The following is an 11,712-nucleotide window of genomic DNA, read 5'->3' on the forward strand; positions in this document are numbered from 1 at the left end:
AGAATATAGCTACTATAATACTGTCCCTATGTACAAGAATATAACTACTATAATACTGCTCCTATATACAGGAATATAACTACTATACTACTGCTCCTATGTACAAGAATATAACTACTATAATACTGGCCCCTATGTGCAACAATATAACTACTATAATACTGCCCCCTATGTACACGAATATAACTACTATAATGCTGCTCCTATGTACAAGAATATAAGTACTATAATACTGGCCCTTATGTTCAAGAATATAACTACTATAATACTGCCCCCTATGTACACGAATATAACTACTATAATGCTGCTCCTATGTACAAGAATATAAGTACTATAATACTGGCCCTTATGTTCAAGAATATAGCTACTATAATACTGCCCCTATGTACAAGAATATAACTACTATACTACTGCTCCTATATACAAGAATGTAGCTACTATAATACTGCCCCTATGTACAAGAATATAACTACTATAATACTGCCCCCTATGTACAAGAATATAGCTACTATAATATTGTCTCTATGTACAAGGATATAACTACTATAATACTGCTCCTATGTACAAGAATATAACTACTATAATACTGCCCTTACGTGCAAGAATATAACTACTATAATACTGCCCCTATGTACAAGAATATAACTACTATAATACTTCCCTTATGTGCAATAATATAACTAATACTGTATTTGTTAAGAAGACTGTAATTAGTTTGATACTATTCCCCAGGGGCAAGAGATGATTACCATAATATCGCCCCTATGGACAAACTTTTTAATCAGGATAGATAGAAAACACTCTTGTGTGTAGGAACTGTGACTCTTTATAATTTCTCTTCTTATATGATCCACCTCTTTCTTCCAGAAAGTGAACAGTAATGTATATATAATTATGCACACCATGTGTTCCCTTTTCCCATCTCTTTTAGCCAAGAATTACGCATCACAATTACGATACAGATTACTTCACTAATTCCTTTTAAAATTCAAGACTCCACATGGGGAAGTTGGGCAAGTGTCTAGCGGATGTGGCATGAAAGCTGCCATCTATCCATCTACCATCTGCTAGGAACCTGTTATCTCTATGCTGGCTTCAGCACTCCATACCAGGCGACACCTGTGCCACTTAACCCCTGAGGTCCAGGGCATATCACTATCCCATTACTAGAAACATTGGATGATGCTGGTGTTTCAAGCCAAATTAGGTCACTGCTATCCAGGTCTGGCACAGAAAAACTGAGTACTAAACCTTAGGTGGCACAACAAAACAGATCATTGGCATAGTCTCGGCATGCTGGTTATCCCAAGCAGGGGATTTTGCAAAATAGGTCACAAAGCAGATTTTAAAATAGATTTGTTCCATACAACAGGAAAACTGTACGATACGTTACATTCCACTTTTCTGGAGGCCGGGACCATCTGGAGTTCTTTAACACTGGGGTCACAGGTACCAGACCACCACAACCTGACAAAGTGACATATATGTACATGCCATTGATGTTTAGGGAAAAAGAAGTCCCAATAATGTATAAAAAAGCTACATATTCTGGACAATATTTTCATCCATTCTCCTACAAAGGAGCATTATTATAGTAGTTATATTCTTGTACATAGGAGCAGTATTATAGTAGATATATTCTTGTACATAGGAGCAGTATTATAGTAGTTATATTCTTGTGCATAGGAGCAGTATTATAGTAGTTATATTCTTGTACATAAGGGGCAGTATTATAGTAGTTATATTCTTGTACATAGGAGCAGTATTATAGTAGTTATATTCTTGTACATAGGGGCAGTATTATAGTAGTTATATTCTTGTACATAGGGGCAGTATTATAGTAGTTATATTCTTGTACATAGGAGCAGTATTATAGTAGATATATTCTTGTACATAGGAGCAGTATTATAGTAGTTATATTCTTGTGCATAGGAGCAGTATTATAGTAGTTATATTCTTGTACATAAGGGGCAGTATTATAGTAGTTATATTCTTGTACATAGGAGCAGTATTATAGTAGTTATATTCTTGTACATAGGGGCAGTATTATAGTAGTTATATTCTTGAACATAGGGGGCAGTATTATAGTAGTTATATTCTTGTACATGGGAGCAGTATTATAGTAGTTATATTCTTGTACATAGGGGCAGTATTATAGTAGTTATATTTTTGTACATAGGAGCAGTATTATAGTAGTTATATTCTTGTACATAGAAGGGCAGTATTATAGTAGTTATATTCTTGTACATAGGGGCAGTATTATAGTAGTTATATTCTTGAACATAGGGGGCAGTATTATAGTAGTTATATTCTTGTACATGGGAGCAGTATTATAGCAGTTATATTCTTGTACATAGGAGCAGTATTATAGCAGATATATTCTTGTACATAGGAGCAGTATTATAGTAGTTATATTCTTGTACAGAGGAGCAGTATTATAGTAGTTATATTCTCGTACATAGGATCAGTATTATAGTAGTTATATTCTTGTACATAGGAGCAGTATTATAGTAGTTATATTCTTGTACATAGTGGCAGAATTAGGCCTCTTTCACACATCAGGTTTTCGCCGTCAGGCGCGATCCGGCGCTTTTGACAGAAACCGGATCCGGCGAAATGCAATGCCGGATCCGGTTTCCCCCCCCCCATTGACTTGCATTAGAGCCGGATCGAGCCGGATGGCCATGCGTTTCATCCGATTTTCGCCGGATCCGGCAATGTGACGCGATCCGGCGGCTGGAAAAAACGGCTACTGTAACGTTTTTTGTCTCCGGCGAAAAAGCCGGACACGCCGGATTCGGCGTGTCCGGCTTTTTGATACAATGAAAGCCTATGAGCGCCGCAATGCGCCTGATCCGGCGACAGCCGGATCCGGTGGCCGGATCCGTTTTTTTTGGTCTGAGCATGCTCAGTAGCTCTGCCCACAAGACATATATAAAAGCAAGACAGTGGGACCCTCAGCCACACCCAACATGCCACCCAAGCCAAGAACCAGGAGCAGGAGAAGGCAGCAGACATCTACAGCAGCACCATCAGCACCACCCCAAATGGAGCAGCATGCTGAACAACGGGAGGGGAGTCCAGCAGCAGATGAGAGACGGTAATTATCAAATCCCCCATTCCTCCAAACTAGGGCTATGGAATATCAAGATATTCATTGGCCCTTTGTTTCTCTTTATTCAACAGCCGCCCAATAGATGCAGCAGCAGCAGCAATGGCAGCAGCAGGAACACCACCCACAGCCATGGAGTCTGGCCATCAGGAAGACAGCACATCTTCTTCTGGGAGCCCTCCCTCGCATCGTCAGCGTTTGACGGTAAGTTTTTATTTCCAAAATCCATCATCTCTGTAATATATGTCTATTCATTGCCTTTTATTTCAAAACAGGAATCACAAGATGAAGAGGAGCTCCCAGAAGAAGAAGGAAGGGGTGGACAGACACCTGGAGTGGGCTCACAATTGGTAAGTTTTTTGCATCAAACGCAGAAACACAACATCACACTACACACAACACATAGAAAACAATGTTCTGCAGACCACACACAGCAAACAAATGCCTACATCCAAAGACATAACATTTTTTGTTTTCTTCTCTAGTCTTCCCAATCTGGTGCTCGGCCAAGAGGTCCTCGCAGTGCCTCCCAGGGTCGTCGGCGACAGCAACGCGGCGGTCACCAGCGTGTAAGTATAAATATTTTTGCTTTGTTTTTTTGCACTTTTTATTTCATTTCTTTTGTGGAGGCTAATTATGTTATTTTTGTCTTTTTCTTTAACAGCCTTCACAGCGTGCTCCCGACTCTGACGGTGAGGATGGAGGAATTGATGTGGACCACCTCATCGATCTTGTCAGAGAAAGGGAGCCGCTCTGGAATATGGCTGACCGCCACCACGCTGACCTTATCATTACCCGACGACTCTGGGAGGAAATCTGTTCGCTCCTTGTGGACCGCTGGGATGACCTCGAAGCTCGGGCCCAGATTAAAGAGCGTAAGTATATACAGTACCGGTTGCTTGATTTAAACCAGTGTTTCCCGAACTCCAGTCCTCGTGGTCCCCACGGATCATGTGTTCAGGATTTCTATTTACTTTGGAAATCCTGAAAACATGACCCCTGGGGACCATGAGGACTGGAGTTTGGGAAACACTGATGTTGTATACTAACCACTTTGTCCTTTCTCGTTTCAGGGGAGAGAATTGTGAAGCGGTGGTGGTCTGTGAGGGATCGTTTCAAGAAGGAGTTCAATAAAGAGATGCGGGCCCCGAGTGGATCTGGAGGACGCAGGAGCAAGTACAAGTACGCACGAGCCCTGTCGTTCCTCCGGGATACAATGGTCACCAGAAGGTAAATATTACACATCACATGTGACAAAAAAATGTTTAGATGTAACTTTTTTTTTTCAGCCAGGGCCATACCATGTCACTATTTTAATTGTTTTTTTTTCTCTTTATTCCACAGCACGGTGAGCAGCACTCGGGAGCCTGCACGATTGGACCCTTCTGAGGCGATCCCTGAGGAGACCGGCACCGAGGGACACTTCGACCGCCCCGGTACATCTGCACCTTCCCAGCCTTCCCACACATTCGACCCATCTGTCCCATCCACCAGCACAGGAGCATCGTGGCCGCCTACATTACATGAAGCTGCTGGTGAGGAGATCGCTTTCCCTTTACCCCACCCTTCTGCCCCTGCCACCTCTAGTACACCTGCGGGTACTGGGCGGCAGCGGCAGAGGGGTCAGGAAAAGAGTTATGCGCCAGAGTTCTTGCATCTGAATGCATCTTTCCAGAACTGTCTAAAAGTCTTGTCAGAGCAAATCTCCGCAGGCTTTCAGCAGATCAACTCCAGCATTCTGGAGGTGAAGATACTTCTGCAAACCATGCATTCAGAAGCAAGATCTTCGCCAAACCACACCTTTTTCAGGTCTGTTGTGGAGCGCATGGCAACACTATCTCCTACCCAGCAGATGCATGTAATGCATTCGTGCCACGGTGCTCTACAGCAGGTTACCTCCCAACCTCCACCTCCCACCACTGTAGTTCCTCCACCTGCACCCCCTCCAGCCACTTTCCATCCTCCCCCTCCTATTACATCTGCACCCCCTCCAGCCACTTTCCATCCTCCCCCTCCTATTACATCTGCACCCCCTCCAGCCACTTTCCATCCTCCCCCTCCTATTACATACCAGCAACCTCCCCAGTACCAGCAACCTCCCCAGTACCAGCAACCTCGCCAGTACCAGACATCTCCCCACTTCCAGCAACCTGCCCCGTACCAAACTCCTTCCCCGTACCAAACTCCTTCCCCATACAACTTTCCATCAACATCATCTGCTCCTACAGTCCCTGCCCAACCCTCCACTCCACCGCCCACCACCTCTTCTGCCTCCCACATGTCCACCCATTCTGTAGCTTTTTCCACACCATCACCTCTAACTGTTCCTTCCCCACCACGATCCCAGTCCTCTCTCCACACTCCCAGTGTCGAAGTGTCCCGCAGCCCCTCCAGCAGTATTTCCACCCCACACTACACAGATTTATAATATGTGTGTATTTTAATAAAAATGACCAGTTTTATGGTTTCAAAGCTTTATTAAAAAAGTTTATTAAAATTTAAAAACAGTTTACTAAAAAAAACATTTTTCAATAAAAGTTAAATTATTTTACACTGGTTGTCTGTCATTTCTTTCTGCGGCCAAAAAGGTTAAATACAGGGTATTTAAAAGGTAAAATGGTATTCAAAACTAGGTATATAACTATGGGTAAATTTTAGCTTTTTGCCACAGTTGTGTTCCTGGTTGTGTTTGAAGCAAAGTATTTCACCTAAAAAGTTGTGTTTATTGTTGGTGATTTCCTAACAATGTACACAACTTTTGTTAAAAGGTGAAATACTTTGCATAAAACACAACCAGGTACACACCTGTGGCCTAAAGCTAAAAATAGAGACCATGACAAGATAGCCAACTTTGGTTGGCAAAGGTATATACTGTTGGTACAGAAGGTACACAAGTTTGGTTAGGGCACAAATCTTTCACACTCTGTCATCCTGCCAGTGTACTCTGCCTTGAGGTGACATAAAGTATAGTGCAAAATTGTCCCTCATTACTGAAACCGTCACAGAACTTCTAGTGGTAATGTCATGGTAATCTTGCAAGGTGGTTTCTTCAGAGGTGTCCTCAATGGACATGGGTTCCTTGCAGCTAACAAAATTGTGGAGTACCACGCAAGCTTTGATCACCTCGTCCACAGTTTCTGTCTTGAGGTTGATCGCAGTCAATAGGACCCGCCATTTGGCTGTCAGAATACCAAAGGTACATTCAACCATTCTTCTTGCTCTTGTGAGGCGGTAATTAAAAATGAGTTTTGGTCTTGTCAATCCTCTGCTAGAGTACGGTTTCAAAAGGTGTTCTGACAGCTGGAAGGCTTCATCCCCTACACAGACAAATGGCATAGGTGGACCAGATGTTTGCGGCAGCGGTCTAGGTGGTGGGAACTGGAAGGTGTTTCCATACAGTTTACGCCCCATGGCAGACAGTTTGAAAACTTGAGAGTCATTGGAGTGGCCATAGGCCCCAATATCAACAGCAATAAATTTGTATTCCGCGTCAGCGATGGCCATGAGGACAATTGAAAAATATTTCTTATAATTGAAATATTCCGATCCCGATCCGGCTGGCTTTACAATGCCGATATGTTTCCCGTCCACAGCGCCCAAGCAGTTGGGAAACTGACATATCTGTTGAAACTTGTCAGCAATTTCAATCCACCTCTCTGTTGTGGGCTCTGGTAAAAACTCTTCAGCTAAGGAGTCCCACAGTGCACGGCATGTGTACTTCACTATTCCAGATATGGTGTAAATCCTGAGTCTGTACTGGAAATGCAGTGACGAAAGGGATTCTCCAGTTGCAAGAAATCTGTGGGGAATTAAAAAACAATAAATTAGTTTTAAATCACAGCATTACATACCAAAACTGACCTATAACACTTGGAGATACAAACTACCACCAACAAGATTGCAGTGAAAGTGTGCTCTGATGCGATCACATCCAATAAATGTGGCTTACCTTAAAGTCACCATCAGACGCTCTGCGGGTGAAACAGAGAAGCGGTAATACGTGTCCGATTTTCTTATGAGGTGTGCAATGCGCTCCACCAAGTAATCAAAATTCTCCATTTTCATCCGAACATATCCAAAAAATTTATCCGGGTTTCGTCGAAGGTCCATGCAGAGTGTAGAATAGACCCCACGCGTCATTCTCTTGGCTGTGATGGGGTGGATCCACAAACGTCGTCTACGATGCCTGATGCGCTGCTGTCTCGCTCTCTCCTTCTCCAGAACAATCACCCTCAAACGATTCGCCTCCGCTGTAAAATCCGCCAAATTCTTCAAAATATTTCCAATCACAACACCCATCTTCGCCAGTAACTTGTTCTTCTCTCCAACCTGCACTTTCTCCTCTACAACCTGTCAAAGAAGGGCTGTAGGAACATGCTATATATAGTTTTCCAGTAGCCAATCCCGTTCGGAAGGCCACAAGGGTCAATTTTAAAAACCGGATCCGGCGTAATCCGTCGAAAAACGGATAGAAAAACGGATGAACCGGATGAGACAGATCCGGTTTTGTCTGTCAAGAACAAGAAGGATCCGGCAGAAAACCGGATCCGTCACATCCGGTTTTACTAAACATTTGCCGGATCCGGCGTTCCGGCACGACGCCGGATCGCGCCTGACGCCGAAAACCTGATGTGTGAAAGTAGCCTAATAGTAGTTATATTATTGTACATAGGAGCAGTATTATAGTAGTTATATTCTTGTACATAGGAGCAGTATTATAGTAGTTATATTCTTGTAGATAGGGGCAGTATTATAGTAGTTATATTCTTCTACATAGGGACAGTATTATAGTAATTACATTCTTCTCATAGGGGGAAGTATTATAGTAGTTATATTTTGTACATGGGGGCAGTATTATAATAGTTATATTCTTGTACATAAGGGCAGTATTATAGTAGTTATATTCTTGTACATAGGAGCAGTATTATAGTAGTTATATTCTTGTACATAGGGAGCAGTATTATAGTAGTTATATTCTTGTACATAGGAGCAGTATTATAGTAGTTATATTCTTGTACATAGGGGCAGTATTATAGTAGTTATATTCTTGTACATAGGGGCAGTATTATAGTAGTTATATTCTTGAACATAGGGAGCAGTATTATAGTAGTTATATTCTTGTACATAGGGGCAGTATTATTGTAGTTATATTCTTGTACATAGGAGCAGTATTATAGTAGTTATATTCTTTTACATAGGGGGCAGTATTATAGTAGTTATAATCTTGTACATAGGGGCACTGTTATAGTAGTTATATTCTTCTAAATACTGTAGGAACAGTATTATATTGAAAAAACTACAAAAAGCAGAATAAACAAAAACCCTGCTATAACTAAATAAGTAAAAAGCAAGTGCGATTAAATATCACAGGGTTCTTAGTAATACGATTTTTGATCAAAAAAACCATGAAAGGCATCTCCCATCGCCAAGGTGACCCTGATCGAGACGGTCCTACACTGTCTAATATTAACCCCTTTACCCCCAAGGGTGGTTTGCATGTTAATGGCCGGGCCAATTTTTACAATTCTGACCACTGTCCCTTTATGAGGTAATAACTCTGGAACGCTTCCATGGATCCTGGTAATTTGACAATGTTTTCTCGTGACATACTGTACTTCAGGTTAGTGGTAAAATTTCATTCATATAACTTGCATTTATTTGTGAAAAAAACGGAAATTTGGCGAACATTTTGAAAATTTCACAATTTTCCAACTTTGAATTTTTATGCTCTTAAATCACAGAGATACGGCCCACAAAAAACTTAAGAAGTAACATTTCCCACATGTTTACTTTACATCAGCACAATTTTGGAACCAAAATTTTTTTTGTTCGGAAGTTATAAGGGTTAAAATTTGACCAGCGATTTCTCATTTTTACAACACCACATCACATTTGAAGTTACTTTGAGAGGTCTATATGATAGAAAATACCCAAAAGTGACACCATTCTAAAAACTGCACCCCTGACGGTACTCAAAACCACATTCAAGAAGTTCATTAACCCTTCAGATGCTTCACAGGAATTTTTTGAATGTTTAAAAAAAAATGAACATTTAACTTTTTTTCACAAAAAAATTACTTCAGGTCCAGTTTTTTTATTTTACCAATGGTAACAGGAGAAATTGGATTGTAAAAGTTATTGTGCAATTTGTCCTGAGTACGCTGATACCTGATATGTGTTTCAGCGCATAGCAGAGCTTGGAAGGGAAGGAGCACCGTTTGACTTTAAAAACGCAAAATTGGCTGGAATTGAGATTGAACGCCATGTCACGTTTGGAGAGCCCCTGATGTGCCTAAACAGTGGAAACCCCCCACAAGTGACCCCATTTTTGAAAGTAGAACCCCCAAGGAATTTATCTCGATATGTGGTGAGAACTTTGAACCCCCCGAGGGCTTCACAGAAGTTTATAACGTACAGCCATACAATTAAAAAATCATATTTTTTCCACAACCATGATCTTTTTACCTCCAATTTTAATTTTCCCAAGGGAAACAGGACCTCAAAAGTTAGTGTGCAATTTGTCCTGAATACGCCGATACCCCATATGTGGGGGATAAACCACTGTTTGGGCGCATGGCAGAGCTCGGAAGGGAATGAGCGCCGTTTGACTTTATCAACGCAGAATTGGTGTCACGTCCGCCATGTCTGCCATGTCTGTTTGTCTCAAGAACTCCTGGAGCGATGTGCATGCGCATGTTTTGTCTGCTGTCCTGCATGTTCGCTAGAGCTGTGTGCAGACTCACCTCATGTCTGAGCTGCAGGATCCCTGCGTTTCTGCTCTGCCTTCTGTGATCTTCTCGTCATGTCTGGAGTCCTTGATCATGTGATGTTTCTTAAGATCCTGCACTGTCTGGTTCTGCAATCATCTCGTCATGTCTAGAATCCCGGATCATGTGTTCTTCCTAGGATCCTGCACTGGTTGGTTCGGTGATCATCTCGTCATGTCTGAAACCCTGATCATGTGACGTTTCCTAATATCCTGCACTGTCTGGTTCTGCTATCATCTCGTCATGTCTAGAATCCCGGAAGTTCTCCCCTGGTCCTGACCTGGAGGAGGAGGTGCTATGCCCTATATCAGGCCGCCTCTTCCTATGCTCAGGGCCTGATTATTGTGTTGCTTCCCTGCAAGGCTCTGGGTCTGTGGGGTTGCTCCCTCTATTCTGTGCCCTTGCACTTTGCTCTGTAGTGCGTCTCTGCACACGCTCCGTGCTCGTATTCCGCCTCTTGTCTTGTGCCATGTCTTGTGTTGTCTCTCGTGCCATGTTTGTCTTTGCCTTGCTTTGCCTTGTAGTCCTTCTGCTGTTCTTTGTCTTAGTCTGTTTTGCTATGTCTCGCCTTAGCTATGCTTTGACTTGTAGTCCTTCCTTTGTTCTCTGCCTCGCCTGTTTTGCCATGTCTTGCTTTTGCTGTGCTTTGACTTGTAGTCCTCCCTGTGTTCTCTGCCTTGCTATTCCTTGCTTTGTGTTCCTCCCTATGGTCTCAGTCTTTGCTTGCTCTGCCTCGCTCTCTCCTATGGTGCTCTGTAGTGCTCCCTGGCACACGCACCATTTCTCCTCTCCTTAGTGCTCGTTTCTTTGTCTAGTCCCAAGGTCTTCCCTTGGCCCGGCTCTGGGCTTCTGCCTACGCTCCGCTGCTAGACTCTGTCCTCGCTCTGACCTGGCTCTGTTTCTGCTTGTGTTCCTTGCCTTGTTCCCTGCCTTGTCCTTGCATTGAACCCCGGCGTGGGTTCCCCTTGGCCGTCTCCTGTGCCGTGGTAAGTGCCACGTGTTTGTGTACAGCCGTGTGTACTGGCCAGTGTGGCGTGCCCCCTGCGTGGCTCCTAGCACGCAGCCCTTCCTTGAACCTGGCGTGGCTCCTAGCACGCACCCTGCCTTGAACCCTGGCGTGGCTCCTAGCACGCACCCTGCCCTGAACCTGGCGTGGCTCCTAGCACGAAGGTTCCTTTGCCCCCTCCTGTGCCTTAGTCGTGCCTCGTGCTGGCGTTACAGCCGTGTGCATTGGCCAGTGAGGTGTGCGTCCCTGCGTGGCTCCTAGCACGCAGCCCTTCCTTGTGCCCTGGCGTGGCTCCTAGCACGCACCCTGCTCTGAACCCTGGCGTGTCTCTACACGCACCCTGTCTTGTGCCTTGGCGTGTCTCTACATGCACTCTGTCTTGTGCCTTGGCGTGTCTCTACACGCACTCTGTCTTGTGCCTTGGCGTGTCTCTACACGCACTCTGTCTTGTACCTTGGCGTGTCTCTACACGCACTCTGTCTTGTACCTTGGCGTGTCTCTACACGCACTCTGTCTTGTACCTTGAACCTTGGCGTGTCTCTACATGCACTCTGTCTTATACCTTGTACCTTGGCGTGTCTCTACACGCACTGTCTTATTCTATTCTTTGGCGTGGCTACACACGCCCCGTCTCGTTTGCGAACCTTGGCGTGTCCCCTACACACGCACCTCGCTTTGAACCCTGGCGTGTCCCCTACACACGCACCTTGCCTTGCACCTAGTTTTGAACCCTGGTGTGTCCCCTACACACGCACCTAGCCTTGGACCCTGGCGTGTCCCCTACACACGCACCTAGCCTTGGACCCTGGCGTGTCCCCTACACACTC

The sequence above is a fragment of the Dendrobates tinctorius genome, unplaced genomic scaffold, assembly GCF_039654945.1.
Source record: "Dendrobates tinctorius isolate UK_male_01 unplaced genomic scaffold, ASM3965494v1 ptg000019l, whole genome shotgun sequence".
Lineage (NCBI taxonomy): Eukaryota > Metazoa > Chordata > Amphibia > Anura > Dendrobatidae > Dendrobates > Dendrobates tinctorius.